Source organism: Durio zibethinus, chromosome 10 (genome assembly GCF_047325235.1).
Source record: "Durio zibethinus cultivar Kanyao isolate XHJ-2024 chromosome 10, ASM4732523v1, whole genome shotgun sequence".
Lineage (NCBI taxonomy): Eukaryota > Viridiplantae > Streptophyta > Magnoliopsida > Malvales > Malvaceae > Durio > Durio zibethinus.
Window position 1 is genome coordinate 21329582 of NC_143171.1, and position 22647 is coordinate 21352228.

Sequence of the window (22647 nt, forward strand, 5' to 3'; positions counted from 1 at the left end):
CCTCTGTTGGTTCTAAACATGCCATGCATCAACCACAGTGATTTTCCATATCCCTGATAAAGGACATTCAAATGTAATTAGTAGAAAGCTCTACAATTATTACACCCAATTGTCTGTTTAATAGGAGGAGTTCCTCCAACTAAACTGCATGTTAAATGCAATCATCTAAGCTCCAGGCATCCGTCCGATTCTAGTGATATTCTTCTGTGTAAACCTGAAAATGTTGAGCATGTATTAGTATCATCAGAAGAATGTATATATGAAAGGATAAACATCTTTGAGAATTTGACAAGTGCCTAACAAAATAAGTTCCATGAGATCCCACAGCCTTTTGAAGTTTCTGTTCACTCAAACCAAGACGTTTGACCTTATCAGCAGCAACTTTTAATGCATCTTTTAAGGCAACCTTTGGCTTTCTAGCACGAATGGTGATTAGGCGCTTGTATGCAGACGCCCCACTTTGGCCTGATTTGCAATTACATTCATTGGAGTCTTCATCATCATGATCACTATCACTCGGCTTACCCTATCATTAGCTTCTGACTCGGGAATATTGACTTTCATCTCCTTTGGGGATGCTTCTTCAGAGAATCCCATTCCACCTGGTGAAAAATTGTCTTTGGAACTAGAATCTAGATATTCTTTTGGTGGTTTGGTTGAGATGGCGAAGGGAACTCACTTAAACAATTTGACTTAGGGTAGTACAGCACGATTCCAAATGTTTGAAGTGATCATCTACATGAGAAATCATTTGAGGTCATCGTAGAGGAAAAAAAATTTGGACACACATCATAGAGAAAAATGAAGACTAACCTTAGCAACTCTAGCCTGCAGTTCTTGAGTAAAGCGGTCTTCTAATGTTATAATAGCTGGATAAGGAGTAGCAAAAGCATACTCCTTTATTGACATCAAACAATTCATAAGTGATACCGGAGAAGTCACTAAGTCGGGGTCTTACATTTTATACATTGATGATGCTGTTAGAAAATCTTCAATGTACTATTACTGATATCCAGTAAACTAATCTATAAGGATTATTCACTAAAATGCAGTTGATTAATGGACAGTTTCGCATTGCATCTGAGTCGTCAAAGGCAATGACAAACAAGTTTGAAATCTTTGGCTCAAAATAATGCTTGCCATGTATGATGATAGGTAAGACATAACTTTGTATGTAAAAAGGATTATTCACTAAAGTAGTGCACCAAATCTCTGCATTATTGTAAATAGAGCCTGGAATGGAAATAGTCAAGACAAACTTAAGCCCAAGAAGATTCAGCAAATCTTTTTACATAAAAAGTTAGAGCTTTTCTCCATAATAACAATTTATTAGCAATAAAGTATGCTAAATATAAGAATTCAACAACAAATAACAAAACAAAAGCAATTGTTAAGACATGAAACCAACCTACATTATGTTAATGTACCTATGAGTTTCTTGCAATTTCGGGAACACTATCAAGGTCACCGTGATTAAGGGCTTCGATATCAACCAGGTCACCATCAATATCTTTTTCCATGTTTGTGACATCATCACTTTCTTTCTCATAAGAGATAAATTTGAATATCACTATTAATGGTAATCATCAAATAAAAGATAATTGAATAAAAGGAGTATGATTTGAATCTCACAACAATGTCGACTTCGTTGTCTGACAATTCATCAAGGTTTACACGAAATGAATTAGCAAGAGTTGCCTGTAAGTTCAACAGTACAAATGTCAAACAGTAAAATTGCCATTATTCAATTGAAAATATATATAACATTCCAAAAAAAACTAAAGTAATAAGAGAAACTAAAAGACAATCCAAATCAAATAAAGAATAAATACAACATCAATGGCTTAATACAACAAAAATAAAGCTAGAATAACATGGACTCAAAAGTCAAAACAAATTCAAACAAAGAATGATCAAATTTTAACTTCAACACTCACCCCAAGATTCCAAAATAACTTCAAAATCAATAGATTCCTACAAACCACAAAAAATATGAATAAAATTAGAACAAAACCGTAATTACAAACTCAAAACACCAAATACATGGCATCATACAAAAAGTCAAAAAAACCCACAAAACAACACACATGAACAAAAAACAATCAAATAGCTATTACAATGTTGACAACCATAATAATATCAATTCAAAACCCATAAAATAACATATATAAAAAAAAAAAAAAACTCAAACATAAAACTAATAACATCCATCAGTACACAACCCATAATTATTAACCCGAACTGAAAAAAACCCAGCTTAACAAAAGAAAAATACTATGCAAAAAAAGAAATTCCAAGCATAAAACTCATACCTAGAAAACCCCATGACCATATAAAAAGAATAATTTGCATAATGCAAGAGAAACAGAAACAATTAATCAAACAGTATACATGCACAAAAACAACAATATCAAAACACCAGTAGAAACACATTGACAACAAACAAACCACCCACAAAAAGAGAAAAAAAAATCAAGAAACCAAAGATGCAAAAAAGAAAAGAAACTCAATTGAGCAAAGAAAACAAATAAAATTACAAAAAAACTAAAAATCATTAAAAAAAAAAAAAGAAAAGCGAGAAGAATAAAAGAAACAGAAATCAAAGCTCAAAAATAACTTTCATTGCTACGCTACAAAGAAAAAAAGAAACTCACATGGGCAAACAAAACAAATAAGATAGGAAAAACATAAAAGAGTAAAAGAAAGATAAGTAGTAATAAGAGAAAAAAAACAATATAATACATTGCTCAGTTGTGCAATTAAGGCAAATTATGGACATTTTTTATATATAGGTATAGATAATGGAAAGAAGGTAATTAATTATTAAAGATGACATTTTTTTTGAATTGATTGAATCACATAGAAGGATGAAAGCTTTTAAATGCATTTCACTATTTTTTTTTCACACTTCATTTTTTTTCTTCAAAATTTTCCAAGTAAATTTATTTAATTACTTTTCTTACAAATTTTTAGATATTCATATTTGGTAAATTTTATAACTTATCATAAATATATTTTCAATAAATTTTACAACTTACTAAAAATGGATTTCTAGAAAATTTTATTTTGAGGAAAATTTAAAAAAAAAAGAATTTTATTATAAATTTTTATTAATTGATGTAATAAAAAAGTTATTATTAAAAAAAATTATAAATATTAAAATTAATAAAAAGCTAATTTTACTATTTTAACCTTAAAAAAAATAAAATCTTATGATACCCCTAATAAACTAAGGATAAAATAGTAAATGTAAATTTTATAAAATTTTATAATAGTAGTCACTAAACTAAACTCTTTCTAAAAGCCTCTCTATTTACTTATCACAATGGGTTTCTTCGGTTAGTATATTAGATTTTAACAAAATTGTGTAATATTCAGCAATATTATTTGTATAGCTTCAAGTAGTTTCAGCTCTCAGATATTGATTAAACCTAATAACTCTTACATCATCCTTGTAACATCAAGAGATGAAATGTTTAATTAGACCCTCATAAATTTTTATTCTTTCTGTAAGATCAAAATAGTAAAATCAACTTTATTTTTATTAATTTTAAAATTTATGATTTTCAATAATAACTTTTTTTATTACACTAATTAATAAATTTTTTTAATAATTTTTTTGTAATTTTTCTTAAAATCCCACTATGTGAAAATCAATTTTCGATAAGTTATATAACCTTTTAGAAATTCATTTTCAATAAGTTATAAAATATACCAAATATGTATATCGAAAAACTTGTGAAAAATGTTAATTAAATAATTTCACTTAAAAAATTAAAAAAAATGAAATGTGAAGGGCAATATCTAAGATACTTTTAGAAGCAACCATGAAAAATTCTTTAAAATGTATAAGATCACATAATTTGACCTAAGCGTAGTCCTAATTTTATATATTTATTCCAATAACTAATAGATAATTAGTTCAATTGTTAAAGAAAGAAGCATATATATATATATATATATATTTGTTATTTAGATTGGAATTTGTTGGAAAGTTGTGGGCAGATAACTTTTTTAGATTTCGTTAATATGTAAATTACTTGAACCACCTCAAAAAAGTGATGTAACGTTGAAGTCCAAAAATTTTTTATCGTTAAATAAAAAAATCAACCAATAAAAAGATTTGATGCAAAGCAAATCAACACCCCTAATAAAAAACATAATCAACAAAAAAAAATTCAAAAGTCATAAAACAATGATAAAGCATAGTTACTAAAATAAATAAAGAAATTAATGAATCTTTTTATTTTGAACGAATTGTAACCTTTTTTTCTAAATAATAACACTACTAATTAAACTAACAATATAATTAATAAATAAAAAAAAATTCATAATTATCATAAAAGATATAATTTTCATAAGGAGAATTTATATTGTAAACAATACTAATATTTTACAATTTCAAGTGAAACACAATTTATAATAACTATGATAAATAGTATCAAATTTGTTAAATTCATACTATTAAGAATAATAAATACTGTAGATTATTTAGATAATGATGAAAATAAATATATAATTTGTTGGATTAAAACTTCTAAGTTTCATATTTATATATAATTTTAATTATTGTTTTTCTCTAATATATATTTGTATATTGAAGCCTTAACTTTATCATAAAAATAATAAAAAAAACTACAATAAATAATCTAAAAAATAATCTAAGATAAAAATGTGAAGCTTAGAAAAATAAAATGGAAAGGATTGCTATAATATTAGTAATTTGATAAAGTTAATTAACCCAGCCTAAGAGGTTCGTGAAGAGAAGAATTATTTTAAAATATTAAAAAGGCCTTTAAATTTTATCAATTTATTTAGATAATTTTTTATATTTTTATTGCATTCAAATAAATATTTATTCTTGAATTTTATCCAAATAAACCCTTATTTCAAACAAAAAAAATTGATTTATATTAAGAACTTAGTTAGATACAAATTAAAAATTAAACACTTATTTGAATAGAAATTAAGTTTAAAGGCTTGTTTAGGTGAAAAATAAAGATCAAGAGTTTATTTAGATGTAATAAAAGTATACAAACTTATTTAAGTAAAATGGCAAAATGCGAAGACTTTTTTATTATTTTAGTAAGAAAATTACTACAATATTGGTAATTTGATAAAGTTGATTAGTATAGCCTTATAGGTTCGTTTTTAGGTGATGACTTATTTGAAGTTTCTTAAATGAAATTCGTGAAACTTTCAACTAAAAACAATTAAAATAAAACATCAAAACCAATAGATTGAAAGGTTTTTTTACATAAATTAAGTGTATAAAATTTGAAAAAATTTTAATAAATTATGATTTTTTTGGATAATAATTTTTAGTAAAATTTTGATAAAATTTTTACTAATAAATAAGTACTGACCAAATTTAAATTATAAACTGCATTTTCAACAATATTTTTGTATATATTATTGATTTTCTCATTGAACTCTATTAATTTATCAGTTTGGATTTCTTATTAAAGTTTTAATTGAATCATTTATGTTAAAGAATTTCACCAATTTCGCTTAAAAACCTTCATTTAAGTTTCCTTGGTTTTTATATCCAAATATAATCAATTTGATAAAGTTTATTAGCCATTATTATTTAATAAATCTTAATAAAAATTAAATTATTTAAACTTAAAATTTAAAAATAAAATGAATATAACAATGTTTGTTTTCATTAATTTAAAAAATTTTTCACATCCATATATATATATATATATATATATATATATATTATAAATTAGAGATTCAAGATGTATTTGATTGAGTTTGATATCACGAGAAACAAATCAATTGTTATTAATTCAATTCAAAAATTTTCTAACCAAATAAATATTAATTTTATACTCACTTACTATGTGGGTGAAATAAATAAATAAAATTATTTTAAAAATAAGAAATTAGTTTTTTTTCAAATATAAAAAAGAAAAGAAGATAAGATACAATTTTTTTGAAATACAAAAAAAAAGTAAGGAAGACTTGGTTAAAAAAGAATTATAACTCTTTTTTCAAAAAAAAAAAATCACTTACTGGTATGACTTTATTAATATATATATATATATATATATAAATATACATGAGAAGATCAATTTATAAAGTGTAAATTTTGTTTAGTTTTACATATTTTTTTTAATCTTTTATTTTAATAGATTCAAAAGATAAGAGAGATAAGTAAAAATTAAAAAAAATGATTTAATTTTATCTTTTAAACCTATTAAAATCAATGATTAAAAAACATGTTAAACTAAAAAAAATTTATATTATATAAATTGATTCTTTTCTCTCTCTCTCTCTCTCTCTCTATATATATATATATATATCATTTATTTATAATTTGATTTCTAAATAATTTCTTCTATAAAGTGAGCACCAATTGAGTGAGGATTCTGTAATCAATACCTTACAATTATTTTATTTTATATGGTACAATAATACTTCGAGGGGTTGATTATTCAAGATTAGCTCTCAATTAAAAGCCAATTGAATGCCACAATGCATTGAATTATTGACTTTCAATTAAGGGTTCTTTTCAAAGCTCTACTATTGTGGCGACCAACAAGGGGACCAAAATGAAAAAAGGAAAACAATATAGATTTTTTTACAAACAAAGATTTTCTAAAATTCTAAATTAAAAAAATTCTTCAAAAACATTAAGATATAAGATTCTTTTTTTGAAAATTTCAAAAGGTTTTTTTTTTTCAGAAAGAAAAACACCAACAAAATACCTAAAATGGCTAAAAAGACCATAAAAAGCAAGAAAAAAAAAACGTAAAAAATTCCTTAAGTTTTTCTTCCTAGAAAATCCTTGACACAAAAGCAAGCCAAAAAAATATAACAAAAAGTGCAACAAAAAAACTAAGAAAAACCTTAGCCAAAAGAAACAAATTAACATGATAAATTATTCACATTGTTAACTTTGTTAAATAGACAAGCTAGCAAGGAAAATGTAACATCTAGCAAAGCTATCTTTTTTAATTGGTCTAATTAGCAAAAAAAAAAAAAAAACTAATAGTAAATAAAAGATTGATAGTTAACTCATAAAAAAATAAAAGATTTTAAATGAATTTTTTTAATTTTTTTCTCTTTATTTTTTTAAGCCACTTTCTCTCTAACGAACCTTTTGTCTTATTCTTAAGATAAACCACCTTAAAAATCAAAAATATCCTACTGCAAATCCTAATCTCTTTGCCAACCATAAACCCTAACACCCATCCCTTTAATCACAAATATAATTGAGCCCCACCTCTACCACATAAGCCACCATTGTCAACACCATGAACAACTCCCAAAACTACCACTAATAAATCCCAAGCATGTTTCTCCACCATTAAACCAAGCATTCAGCAGCAAAAATTACCACAAAAATTAAAAAATCCTAAGCCTAGCCTTTCATCACTATAATACCCAGCAAAAACCATCACTTAAACAAAAAAAAACAGTCAGAAACCCCAAAAAGAACCAAAATCCAGGAAACATAATATAAAGCAAAAATACCATCAAAAATAAAAATAAAAACAACAATCGAAAGAGTATAAGGTATAGGTTGTTTTAATAGGTTTTAAGGCTTGAGCTTAGGTAAGAAAACGAGAATAAGAAGAAGATAAAGGTTAGATTTGACAATGAGTAGCTGAATAGGTGCCAAAAGTGAGTGGAAAGATGAAGAGAAGGAACTTATACAACTAGGATTCATCATTCTTCAAAAAAGGGATTTCAAGCTAGGGAAAAGAATGGTAGAATTTTTTAATGAATAAATTATTTTTATTGGTTTTTTTTGGCCATATGTTTTAATTGATTTTTTTATGAAACATATTTTTATTTTTATGTTAAAAATATAATTTTATCCCTATTTTAGGAACATAGAATTTGATTCACATTGTTTTAACATGCATGTAATGTGTTGTCGTGACAAAGATCATTTTAATAGTTTCGAAAACATTTAGTCTTAAATTTAATCAAATTAAAGATGCTATTCTTAATTGAGAAAATATGTTAGATCTTAAATTGAATATTTTGCCATTAAAGTTCTAATTTGCTATGAATGGTAGCGAATTTAGCCATTTGTGAGGTTTTATTTTATATATATATAAGGGGAAAATGAAAAAAAAAAAAGAGTAAAATTGGAAAGGAAAGTTGAGTTTTATAATTTACATTAAGCCCCTATCGATGGTAGGAGTGATAATCAGTTGAATCATATTGAATTTGACTTTGCTTTTTTTTTTTTTTCGGATAATGCATAATATTATAACTTTTCAAATTTCAATCCAAATTTGAGTCGACATTCGTTTGAAATTGATTAGATCGAAACCGAATTCTACCAACTTGATTTAGTTCATCAATTTTTGAAATTTAATTTTTTTATTTTTTTGAAATTATTTTAATATAATTTTTAATATATTTAAGTAGATTTAGATATAAAATAATTATTTTATTTTTTAAAAATTTAAAATGTATAAAAAAATAAAATATATAATTTGTTTCAAATACTTTTGGTTTTTCATTTCCTAATTTGAAATTCAATCCAAACTTAATAAAAATAATTAATATCCGAATTTAAAACGAATCAAATAAGAAAAACACCTATATCAATAGAACCAAATACTATAGTTTCGAATCAGTTTTTGGTTTTTTCAATTTTTTTTCTTAACCCTAATTGATTGTCCTATATGGGTTTTTTATACAAGGGAGAAAGATAAGAAAAAATATAGAAAATGGGAAAGAAGGGCATGTCATAACATTCAAATTCAAGAACCTATTCATTAAACACAAAAACTATGAAATCGCCACCAATTTTTTTCTCTAAGTGTGATTGGCCACTTGTGTGAATCTATCTGTTTTAAGGTTGTCCTAAACTTAAACTAAAGGTTCCTAAAAAGAATAAGTTTTAGTCTACATCAACAGAACTAAGTTCAAAAGTCAATTACATAAAAAGAAGATTTAAGCATCCACATCACGTCCAAAATTTGTCTGAAATTATCACATGTTATCTTATCTAAGCCTTAATCAAATATAGTTTTCTATTAATTTTGATATTTAAATATTGAAAAAAAAAAAGTCTTTAGGTTTGTATTAAAAAAATTTTCTTTTACCTGGAGAGTATACAAGATAAATTCATTGTTTATTTAAAGAGACTTCGTCATCGAATTTATTAAATATCTTATCAAATTCAAATCCCTTTTATTTATTCACTAAATATTGTCATATAAAAATTCTATCAAAATATAAAAAAAAATCATACAATAATATCATAATTAAAACATGCAAAGATTTTACAAAAATAATCATGCAAAAAATAAATCATAATAAATAATGCAAATAAATAAACTCCATGCAAAATACCATGTAAAAATATCATAATAAATCATCCAAATAAATATAACAAAAATCATGCAAGTAATCATGCAAAAATATCATTAAATAAACATAATAAAAATTATGCTTATAAATATAATAATAAAAATCCTACCAAGGTTTCCTTTTTTTTTTTCCTCATCACTTTTAATTCAATTAGTACTAAAACCTAAAAAATAAAAAAAATAAAACGAAAAAGAAAAAAAATCTACGATTGGGTCGAGTGAGGAAACAGGTTAAGTGGGTTTAAGCTCGAGTCGACCATTTTTCTAAACAATGTCGTTTGCTTTCAATATTTAAACCAAAAAACCAAAGTCTTTAGGCTTTCCATTTTCTTTCTTTCTAACCCAAAAACTTTTCCCTCAATACTCAAAACTCTATTTTGCTTAATGATTCCTATTGTCTTAATTGCTTATTGATTCTTTTATTATTGGTAATTTCTAATTGAGAACTGGACTTTTATATAAGGATTGAATCCCTTTTCAATTTGAAAAATTTTAATGCCAACTAAATCTATCAAGATCTTGCCAAAATTTCTTTTCCTTCTTGTATAAACTTGATTTCCAAGAATTACCAAAATCAAACTTAATCTTTAAATTTCAAATCTAAATAAAATCACAATCTTTAAAAAAAATCAAAGTTTATATTTTTTTTTACCAAATAACAAAAAAAAACTTTTGGGTCTTTAAATTTGGGCTTAAAAATGACTTTTAAAACCCAATATCAAAATGCAATTCAGGACCATATAATACGAAAAAAACCCTAAACAAAATGAAGTGTCTACAGTTGTCTTCTTTTGGACATTTTCTATGAAACAAGTAGTGTACAAAGATAAAAGACATTCATTTTGATCGAGTTAAGAAAAATCAAAAAGGAAAATTGGAAAGGCTTATCCTAAATAAAGGTTTTGAAACTTTCAAAAATAAAGTGCTCCCTTCACCAGAGGTTTTGAAACTTTTGAAAAATAAACGCTCCTCTACTAGGGCTTATAAACTTTGAAAATTTAAAGTTCTCCCTCACCAGAGGCTTTGAAACTTTGAAAAATAAATGCTCCATCATCAGGGCTTCAAAACTCTGTAAAAATAAAATGGATATCTAGAATTTTCAAGATCATGCCCTAAGGTTTTATGTAACATTCTCATGTTTAAAAAAAACTTCTTTTAACATAGGCATTGAAACTTTAACAATTCTTACCTTAACGTGATACCTTTCATTTCAACCAAATCATTATTGATCATCTTCCCATGTTTTATTTCAAAATCATTTCAACATTTACTTTCTCCTTCCTACTTTTCAAGCATATACAATGAATGTATGCAATGAATGGAAATATTTTCAAAATTCCCAAATTCAATTTCAAAATTCAAAGTTTTATTTTTTTTCCTATTTTTCAAACATGCTTGATAAATGCAATGTTTTTAATATGATGCATGTGTTCTTAATATGATGCATTCATGAAGTGAATGCAATGAATGCAACGAGTGTAGCTAATGCAATGCAAAAAATCAATGCCATGTATCTCTAATTATGGTAAACGATTCTCAAAATGTTTCTTCATGTCTTCTCTCCTTTTAAACATCCCATTGTGTTCTTCTTTATCTTCTGTAGAACTGGCCAAAAAATGTATCAACCAACTTGTGACCTAAAATTTTCTTTCACTAGTTTCATCATTTGATCTCAACATTTGGAATGTTTCTTTTCATTTGTAAGTCATAAGGATCAACATCCTTTTAAACTTCTTTCATCATTCACATTTCATTTTCAATCTACCCGAATCACTTTCAACTTTTTTGAAATAATGCAAGAATCTTTCATATCAATCATTTATTCATTCATCATCATTCTAATTTGATGACAAATGTAATCCATCACATTTCCTTGATTCATCATAGGGAAGAAATAAATAAATGGTGAAGAACAAGGATAATAATAAAAAAAAAAAGGATATTCATTATAAGAACAAGTTTGGCAAAGAATAAATTGGTCAAAAAATCATTTCAGAGTAAGTTATCAAGATAAATGCTTGAAAGGGTTCACAATATCTAAAATAATGAATATTCAGATAATTCTAAATAAATTAATTTTGAATTGTTTTTCAAAAACTCATTCCATTGATATTTTTTATCTTTGAGCTTATTAATTCAAGCATTATCCATGCCTTATGGGATCATGAATTGAAGCTGTTTTTGAAGTTTTCATCTCAAATATATCTCATTTTTTACTTAAATCGTCATTTCAAGTTTTCAATCTAAGTCTTCCTTTTTTCTTTTTTTTTTTTTTACACATCTTTTTCTCATCTTTTCTTTTCATTTCCTTTTTCTTTAATCAATCAGTGACATTCTAATCAAAGTCCTAAATAATCTTATCACAAGTCTGCCTTAATTCATAATTTTCCAATTTGATTATTCACATTCAATTAAAATGGACTTTTAAGGTACATAATGTTAGTTAAGTTGGGGGTTATCAAAGAAATAAATAAAACAGGCATAAAATGTATTTAAAGGGTTATAAACCGAAAGATCATTTTTCATCATGTAGACTTGACATTTTGTCCCATCAGTTTTTCATTTTTTTCTTCATTTTTTTTTGTTTTCTTTTTTTCAAAATTGATTTTTAACTTTTCATCAATTTTCAAAAAAGATCCAAGCACATTGCCCCTAAAATCATTAAAGACATTCATTTTTTTTTAAGCCTTTTTCAGATTTTACCTTCAATGTAAAAGGTAATCCTTGGTTAGGGTTTCTTGAAAAAAAAATTCAATGAGTTCAAAAGGGATAGCAAATGGATAATTTTAATCCTTATGTGAAAAGTAAAAAAAAAATATATGGTCATTTCTCATTTCAAACATGTATACTTTCAATGAATAATATTTATTAACTAAGAGCAAACTTGTGAATGAACCATTCATTTTTCAATGAACGAAACTCCTTGCCAAATTTAACTTATTTCATAAACTTTGTCTCTTTAGCAATCCTATGGATCTAAGAGTCTCAACTTATCAGTTTTACCAATATAAATGATGCCTTCAAAATTGAATTATGAATTATTATCATAATTTTCTGAGCATTCATTATTTTTAACATTGTGGTGTGTGAAATATGAAAGAATATATAAGGCAATGGAATAAAAGAAAAAATGTAACGAAAATACATCTGTCATTTTATGAAAATGATGAAAGATAAATAAAAGACTAATAAAAAATACTCTCAAATGTTCATAAATATTTAAAGACTTGCATTATTTCCTTAAGTTCCTAAGGTGACAAACATTCATAAAAACTTTCTCAAAATTATACCCCTATGTGGTTAGGCATAAGGCTTCTTAATGACACTCGACCTTGCATCTTAATCAAAATTCACCAAACCAATTTTAACCAAACTTTGCACTTTATATTTTAACGTTGTGCAATTTTTTGTAGAATGGTAAGCAATCCCAAGATGATAATCACAAGTAGCATTAACATCATACCACTTGGGGTAAGAAGGCTTCATAGGCTCTAAATAAATTGGTTCAACCAAATGGCTTTTAATGAGTTAAAAGAGTAGCTCAATGTATGTTATAAGGATTGGATCTATGAGAGCTTTTTCTTTTTTCATCCATTTCTTGGATTGAGCAGCTGGTTGATTTGTAGGTACAAAGTTTCGTAGTTGTATGACTGGTTGATAAGTACAAGGATGGGGGGAGATGTTTATGGCTAGATAATAAGGTTAGTACATCGAATAAGGATAATATAGGGTAAAGCCTCTAGCCTATTGCTTCTCATGAATTATAGCTTAAGTATATCTTTCTTTCTTTTTCAATACAACCTTTTTTTTTACATTAGTTGCATCATTACCTTCAAGCTTCACATTCTTGATTGCATTCTCTATTATTTCCCAAAAACTTATCAAATTAAAAAAATTTTTAGTGGCATTTTTAATCATCCTTTCATAATATAAAGCCTTGAAAATGTTGACAAATAAAACTTTATTCTCTTTTTAAGCTAGTAGAGGTTGAACTTGACCAACCATATCTCTTTACCTTTAGGTATATTCTTTAAAGCCCTTAGCATCTTTCTTTTCCATGCTTTGTAAGGATAAATGGTCTAGTACTATTATGTGTTTGTATTTAGCAATAAAGGCCCTTACTAATTCTCTCCAACCACGGATATGAGTCCTATCCAATTGTGCATACCATTTAATAGTAGAACTAGTAAGACTGTCTTGAAAGACATGGATAAACAACTTCTTATCATATGCATGTGCAGCAATTTTATGATAGTACATTATGAAATGTGTTATGACGCACTTAGTTTTATCATATTTCTCAAACTCTAACACCTTGAATTTTGATAGAATCACCACACCATGAACTATATATAGTCTAGCAATATCCATTGATCCATATAAATCTATCCTTTCAATAGCTCTAAGCTTCTCTTTTATAAGATCCATATTTTGAGATTTAGGGCATATTTTGGTTTCTAAAATGCTTATCTTCAACTTCTCTTGTTCTTTCGGATTATCTAGATTAGAAACTTGGATTGGATCAAATGTCTTGACATCAAGAACATGAGCAATGTGAGTAAGAGTAGCAATTAAAGACATGTCGATATGCACTTAGGGGTAGCCTTCAGTAAATGGCATTTGATGTTAGACACCTTAAGATGCTTGTGTTAAGTATGGGCCAAAACTATAAGGATATAATGGATCAGTCTCATTTTGGACCATCACCTCTTCCATCACTTTTTTTCCGTTGTTCATGTTTTTTAGCAACTTAATAATCTCCAATTGTCTTTTCAATTATTTTAATACCTTTTCAACCTTTTGGATGCAAAAAGCTTGCTATTCTTTCATGATCTTTACTTGATATCTAGTGTTATAGTGCCTTAGATTGTTTGAAGATTGAGCTATCATTGAACTTTAATCTACCACAATTACAGTGCAAATTTAGAGAGATATTTATAAAACCATTCTATCTTTAAATTATGTATGAGATGAATGAATGCAATAAGGGGAATTTTCCACATAACAATTGTTACCAAGAAAAATCTTTATTGAATTGCAACCAAATCCAAAATTACATCCATAAAAAGTCTAGAGTTTATTGTGGAAAAAAATTCCTAGCTATTGATATTGGCCTTTATTAAGAAAATCTAATAGTCCTTCGCCATGTGTTCCAACTAGTGGCACTTTTATTTTCCACTCATCGATCTCTTCAATCATGTCTTTGGCTTCATAAATAGCCACATGATCAAGTAGATATTCCAATTAGTCATGTTTTCTCACATATGCCTCTTTTGTTTATTCTCATTCCTCAGTCATAGCTCCCATTTATGTTTCAATTTCAACAACCACATTTAGCATTTGGATGTATTTTTATGCCTTAAAGAGTGTCTCTTCACTTTCTTGCACCTTTGTTTGCAAATGTCCATTTTTTTCAGAAGTTGGGCCAGCTCATGATTAAGGGTTAAATGATACATTAGAACTCACAAGTTACTCAAGTTCGATTCAAATAAAACTCGAATTCAGCTTAGTTATTATCGAGTCGAGCTCGAGTTCGAGTAGCTTGACTTATTGATTGAGTCGAATTCGAGTATTCTTAAACCCAACTAGAGTTGTTCACGAGCCTAATCGAACTTTTATATTTTAATTATTTTAATTGATAAAATATCTCAAACTCAAGCACAAATAATCGAGTTTTTGTTGAATATAAAAATCAAGGTTATTTTTACATGTTAATTGAGCCTAATCGAGTAAGCTCGAGTAGCTCGATTTCTATCTTAAGTCGAGTTTGAGCTACGAAAATAAAACTCGATTGAGTTTGAGCCAAGTTTCAATTCTCGAATTTGGAGTTGAGCTCGAGCTCGAGCTTAGTACTGTATCGGTTCAAACTCAATCGATTACAACCCTACTCATGATAGTAGATGATTATGTTATGTTAATATCAGCAAACAGACTCTTCCATTCATCTTTTTCTTATTTAAATGCTTGAACTTCTTTTTTTAGCCTTTTGTTTGCAAGCTTTAACTCTTTAGACTTCCTTTTCAAACTAGTAGGAGACTTTGCTAAACTCTCCATGGATGTAATTAAGATTTTTTTGTTAAAATTATTTTGTGAAAATCACTCTTTACGATAAATCTAATGATGTTAATGCATGCATAAAAAGTAAAGGGAAAAGGTTAGTAAACATAATATATACAAAGAACAAAATATAATTTAACAAGCAAAAAAGTAATAAATGTACCATCATGTGACTTATTTAAGATTTTCTAACACAGAGATGGCATGGCTCTAACTTAGGTTTGGATTTTTAGGGTTTATCTACATGCTGGGTTCAAAGGTTTGACAATCTAAAGACTCCCAAATCATTCCTTACATCATCATCCATTATAAACTAGTAAGGCACCTTAATCCTCATCCACCATTATAAGCTTAAACAGAAATGGTTCTATTTGAATAAGAGTTTTTGCTAATTCACATGGAGATTATCACCTCATGATAGTTTTACTTGCTTTCTTTTAAAAAAGGACAAAGCTTAGGTTTAAAGCTTATGCATGAATGCAAATGTGGTGTGTGTGTAAAGGGACATGCCGACCTAAATAATCATATAAATTAGTTCACATGTAAAATCAAAATCTACAAAATAAGCAAATAGATTAGTAAACATAAAAAAATCATAAGCTACAAAATAAATAAATAGGTTAGTGCACACAAAAAATCATAAATAATTACATAATAAAACCATCAAAACAAGGCTTAAAATAACAAATAACTAACTAATGGCCTGACTTTCTGAAGTCTCTAGCGAAATTGTCAAACTATCATAACGTTCAAGTCTAAGAATATATTCATTAGATATAAAAATTATGGAGTCACCACCAATATTTTTTATCCAGATACAATTAGCCACCTATGTGAATCTATCCTTTTTAAAGTTGTCCTAAGCTTAACTAAGGGTCCCTAAAAAAATAGGTCATGGTCTATATCAACAAAACTAAATTTAGGAGTCGGTTATGTGTAGAGAAAGTTTTAGCATCTTAACAACACCTAAAATTGGAAACAAATTACCACATGTTATCTTGTCTAAGCCTTAATCAAACATGGTTTTTTATTAATTTTGATATTTAAATATTGAAAAAAAATCTTTAGGTTTGCACCAAAAAAGAAATTTTTCTCACCTAAAAAATATTCAAGATAAACTTATTGTTTATTTGAAAAGGCTTTGTCGTTAGATTTATTAAATATCTTATCAAATTCAAATCCTTTTTATTTATTCACAAAATATTATCATTTAAAAATTCTATCAAAATATCATAAAAAATATCATGCAATAATATCATGATTAAAACATGCAAAGATCATACAAAAAATAAATCATAATAAATAATGCAAATAAATAAAATCCATGCAAAATATCATGCAAAAATATCATAATAAATCATGTAAATAAATATAATAAAAATCATGTAAGTAATCATATAAAAATATCTTGTAAATAAATATAATAAAAATTATGCAAATAAATATAATAATAAAAATCCTACCAAAATTTCCCTTCTTTTTTTCTTTTTGTTTTCTCATCACTTTTAATTCAATCACAATTAAAAATACTAAAATAGAAAAAAAAAACAAAATAATAGAAAATCAAAAATCAAAATCAAAAATCAAAAAATCAAAAAATCAAAAATAAAAAATGAGAACTTGTGATCGGATTGGTTTAAAAAGTGGGTTTAGGCTCGGGTCGACCTTTCTCTAAACAATGTAATTTGCTTTCAGTATTTAAACCAAAAAACCAAACCTTGAGACTTTCTTTCTCCTTTTCTTTAGCCCAAAAACTTCCCCCTTGAAACTCAAAACTTTGTGTTTCTTCATGATTCTGAATGTCTTAATTGGTTCTTGATTTTTTTTATTGTTTGTGATTTCTAATTAAGAACTAGGCTCTTTATATAGGGATTAAATTCCTTTTCAATTTGAAAAATTTTAATGCTAACTAAATCTATCAAGATTATACCAAAATTTATTTTCCTTTTTGTACAAACTTGATTCCCAAGAATTACGAAAATCAAAATCATTCTTTAAATTTTAAATCAAATAAAATCATAATCTTTAAAAAAATCAAAATATATGTTTTTTTTACAAAAAAAAAAACAAAAAATAAAAAACATTTTTAGGTTTTTAAATTTAGGTTTAAAAAAATGAATTTTAAAACCCAATATCAAAATACAATTTGAGATCTTATAATATCAAAAAGACTCAGGACAAAAAGAGGTGTCTATAAGGCATATATTGAAAAAACAATTTGCTAAACGTTATATGGTCTGTTGGTAGAGTATTAAACTTTTAGTTTCGGTGACCAAGGTTTAAATCCTAACAGTCTCAAATATCAAAACAAGAAAAAAAAAATAGTAAAGTCAGCAAATTTCTCAAAATCTATAAAACAAAATATCATCATATTAATTAAAAAGTAGACTAAAAATTCACATTGAAATTTTTATCAAAAAATACCAAAAAAATTAGTAAACTCTTTATATGATTAATTAATTATATCAATTACAATATATATTTAAAAAATCAAATAAAAAATTATTGAAACACAAACTAAGTTTCAAATAACTTATTAAATTAAGAGTAGATATGTAAATTCACTTTTAAGAAATTTTATTTGCAGTCACAATTTTGCTCATTGCACCAACTAGGGTTGATAATGATTGGAATCAGATTAGATTCTATTTGACTTTTTTTAATAATGCATAGTATTATAGATTTTCAAACTTTGATCTAAATTAAGTTTACTAGTTCAATTCGATTTATCGATTTTTAAATTTTTTTAATTTTTGATATTATTTTAATATAATTTTTAATATAATTAAATAAATTTAGGTATAAAATAATTATTTATAATTTAGTTTGATTAGGATAATTTTAGTTTTTTTCACTTTTTGATCCGAACCTAATAAAAGCATTTAATATCCAAATTTAAATCAAACTAAATAAGAAAAAAAAATTAATCCAAACCAAATTTAATATTACAATTTCGAATTGATTTTCAATTTTTTTAATTTTTTTACACCCCTGTCACCAACCTTACTAATTATATCCATATTTTAAATGAACTAACTCTTTTAACAATTACTCAACATGGTCAAGTAACCATTTTTACATTTACACTACAACTCTCATAGCCAAAAATGTACAAGACTCATATAATAAGTTTAAGTTTTTTAGCCTTACAATAACGGCAATAAATAATAACCTCTAAATTTATATAATTAAACACCACACATTTATTAAATTTTAAAATAAAGAAGAGTAAAACATATTTATCAAGTAATAAGATTGTAAAATAAAATTTATAAAATCTTGTTCAAAATTTAAATAATTTTCACTTTATATAATAATTTTTATTTTCTACTTTATTACATATTTATGAAATTACTTAAAAATAAAAAATTTAATAATTAAAAATATTTCTTTAAAAAAAATTAATGTAATTGGTATCTTCTAAAATAGCTAAAAAGCATTATAAAATAAAAAATAATTCTAAAGAAATTAAGAATATTAACATAAAATTCTTTCAAAGAAAAAATTAATTAAAATAATTCATATTTTAAAATAAAATCAAAAAATTATTAACATAATAGATGAGAGAAATAATAAAATTCATATTAATTTGTGTAAAATGGAATAAAATTATCGTAACATGTTAAAAAATGAGTTATGAAATTTTAAACATAACTGAATGTAAGAAAACCATTAAAATAATTATTTAACATAAACAATTAAGTTAACAACTTAAAATTTAAATTAATTATTTTCTTATAAATATATAAGAAAATAGTTAAAAAATACTTTCAAGGATAAAAAATAACAAAAAAAATGATATTTTAAAATAAAAAATTAATGAAAATTTTATTAACTTAAGCAAGTGAAAGGAATTGAAAATTTTGTATCATTTACCATAAAATATATTAGAAGTACCATAATAACAAAGAAAAAATTATGATAATCTAAACATAATAAAATTTAAAAATAATTGTAAAAAGATATTATTAAATTTTAAATAATTAAGTTGGTAACGTAAATTTTTGATTAATTATTATTCTTATAAATATATAAAAAAATATCTAGTAACTAAAAAGTACAGATAATGTACATACGTGACAGGAAACGTAATATTCGTATCATATGACGTAAAATGGGTAAAAGATATCATAACACACTAAGAAAGAATTATAATAATTTTAAACATATTGGAAAGTAAAAACAAATATAAAAATATATTATTAAAACATAAATAATTATGATAATAATATAAAATTTTAATTAATTATTGTTTTGTGTGTATATATATATATATAAAGAGAAAATAACTATAAATTAAAAAATAAATTGGTAAAGTAAACAAGTGGTAAGATACGTAAATTTAGTGTCATTTGGCGTAAATGGGTAAAAAGCATAGTAATATACTAAAAAAGAGTTATGAAAATTCTAAACATAATAGAAGATAAGAATAATTGTAAAAAAATATTATTGTAACATAAATAGTTATGTTCGTATTGTAAAATTTTAACTAATTATTATTTTTAAAATATATAAGAAAAGTAGGTAAAAATTGAAAAATAAATAACATAAAAAAACAAGAAAATACGTAAAATGAATATCATTTAGTGCATAATGGATAAAAAATATCGTAACACACTAAAAAAAAGTTATTGCAATTCTAAATGTAATTAAATATAAAAACAATTATTAAAAAAAATTCTTGTAATGTAAATAATTAAGTTGCTATCTTAAAATTTTAATTAATTATTTTTTAAACATATAATAAAAATAGCTAAAATTAAAAAAACATTTTGGTAACATAAGTAAGTTAGAAAAAAACGTAAAATTAATATCATTTAGTGTAAATTGTATATGAATTGTCGTAAGATATTGAAAAGAATTATTACAATTCTAAACGTAATGAAAAGTAAAAATGATCAAAAACATAAACAATTATATTGGTAACATAAAATTTTAATTAATTATTATTTTGTAAATACTAAGAAAAATAGCTAAAACTTAAAAAAAATAAATTGATAACATAAACAAGTAAGCACAAACATAAAATTAGTATCATTTGACTAAAATAAGTAAAAAGTATCGTAACATATTAAAAAAGAGTTATGACAATTTTAAACGTAATGAAAAATAAAAATAATCATAAAAAGATAATATTGTAAAGCAAATAATTATGTTAACATCGTAAAATTTTAACTAATTATTGTTCCTATACCTATATAAAAAATTAGCTAAAAATTAAAAAATAAATTGATAATATAAACCTGTGAGAAATATAAAATTAGTATTGTTATTGTAAAAAGTAAGAACAACTATAAAAATATATTATTATAATATAAAAAATTATGATGACAATATAGAATTTTAACTAATTATTGTTTTTGTATATATAAGAAAATAGCTAAAAATTAAAAAATAAATTAGAACCATAAACAAGTTATAAGAAACATAAAATTAATATCATTTGACGTAAATGAGTAAAAAATTTCATAACACATTGAAAAAGAGTTATGACAATTCTAAACGTAATGTAAGGTAAGAATAATAGTAACAATATATTATTGTAACATAAATAATTATGTTGGCAACATAAAATTTTAACTAATTATTATTTTTAAATATATAAAGGAAATACTTAAAATTTGAAAAATAAATAGCTAATGTAAAAAAAATATATATATATATAATTAATATAATTTAGCGTACAATGGATAAAAAGTAATGTAACACACTAAGAAAAAATTATAACAATTATAAATGTAATTAAAGGTAGGAACAATCATAAAAAATTTATTGTAATGTAAATAATTCAATTGTCAATGTAAAATTTTAATTAAATATTTTTATAAATATAAGATAAATAACTAAAAATTAAAAAACATATCAATAACGTTAGCAAGTGAGAACAAAGTAAAATTAGTATCATCAACGAAAATTAAGTAAAAATATCATAACACATTAAAAAATAAATTATAATAATTCTAAACATGAAAAGTGAAAACAACCATATGAAAATATTATTGTAAAACAAAAAATTATGTTGACAAGGTAAAGTTTTAATTAATTATTATTCCTATAAATATATTAAAAAAACTAAAATTGAAAAACAAATCGATAATGTAAACAAACGATAAGTAATGTAAAAGCTGTATCATTTAGAGTAAAATAAGTAAGAAGTGTTGAACACACTAAAAAAAAGTTATAACTATTATAAATATAATAAAAAATAAGAATAACAGTAAAAGTATATATTATTTTAATGTAATTTATTATTATTTTTAAAAATTTATCAAAAAAATAGCTAATAATTAAAAAAAAAACAAATAGATAACATGAACAAGTAAGAAAAACATAAATTGTATATTATTTGACATAAAATTGATAGAAAAAAGTTATGACAACTCTAAACACAATGCAAGGCAAGAATAAATGTCAAAAAATATTATTATACAATAAATAATTAAGTAGACAACCTAAACTTTTAATTGATTATTATTTTTATAAAATATATAAGAAAAATAGCTAAAATTTAAAAAAAAATAGGTAATATAAACAAGTGAAAAAATTTATAAAATTTTTATCATTTGTTGTAAAATAGATAAGAAATGTTGTAAAACATTATAAAATAGTTATAACAATTCTAAACGTAATAAAAAGTAAAACAATTATACGAATATATTATTATAACGTAAATAATTAAGTAAGTAACATAAAATTTTAATTAATAATTATTTTCGTAAATATATAAACAAAATAACTAAAAGCTAAAAAACTAATGGTAACGTAAACAAGTGAAAAAAAATCATAAAATTCGTATGATTTGATGTGAAATAAATAAAAAGTGTCGTAACACACATTAAGAAAAAGTTATAATAATTCTAAACGTAATGAAAAGTAAGAATAATAGTAAGAAAATATTATTATAATGTAAATAAATACATTTGTAACATAAAATTTTAATTAATTATTATTAATGTAAATATATAAGAAAAATATCTAATAATAATACTAATATTTGATAGCTTAAACAAACAAGAGAAAACATAAAATCATATCATTTGATGTAAAATACGTAAAAGGTGTCTTAACAAAGAAAAGCGATGACAATTTTAAATGTAATAGAAGATAAAAACAGCTGTAAGAAAATATTTTTGTAACATAAATAATTAAATCAGTAATGTACCGTTATATTTTAATTAATTATTATTTTTGTAAATAATTAAAAAAATAAATAATAAATAATCAAAATTTTTTAATGTAAACAAGT

At 24.1% G+C, this 22647-nt stretch overlaps 1 protein-coding gene across 2 annotated transcripts in view; it reads right to left on the bottom strand.

Moving 5' to 3' along the window:
• Window positions 1-1189: 1189 nt before the first annotated feature.
• LOC111292749 (callose synthase 7-like) overlaps window positions 1190-22647 on the bottom strand; it is a 44481-nt gene continuing 23023 nt past the window's right edge. The window contains exons 43-44 of one of the 2 annotated variants that reach the window (XR_016345816.1): window positions 1938-1974; window positions 1190-1698 (exon numbers count right to left, since the gene is read on the bottom strand). The gene's annotated coding sequence lies outside the window, so the exon portion shown is untranslated. The remainder of the gene's footprint in view (window positions 1699-1937; window positions 1975-22647) is intronic. The other variant, XR_016345815.1, reaches the window with a different exon arrangement.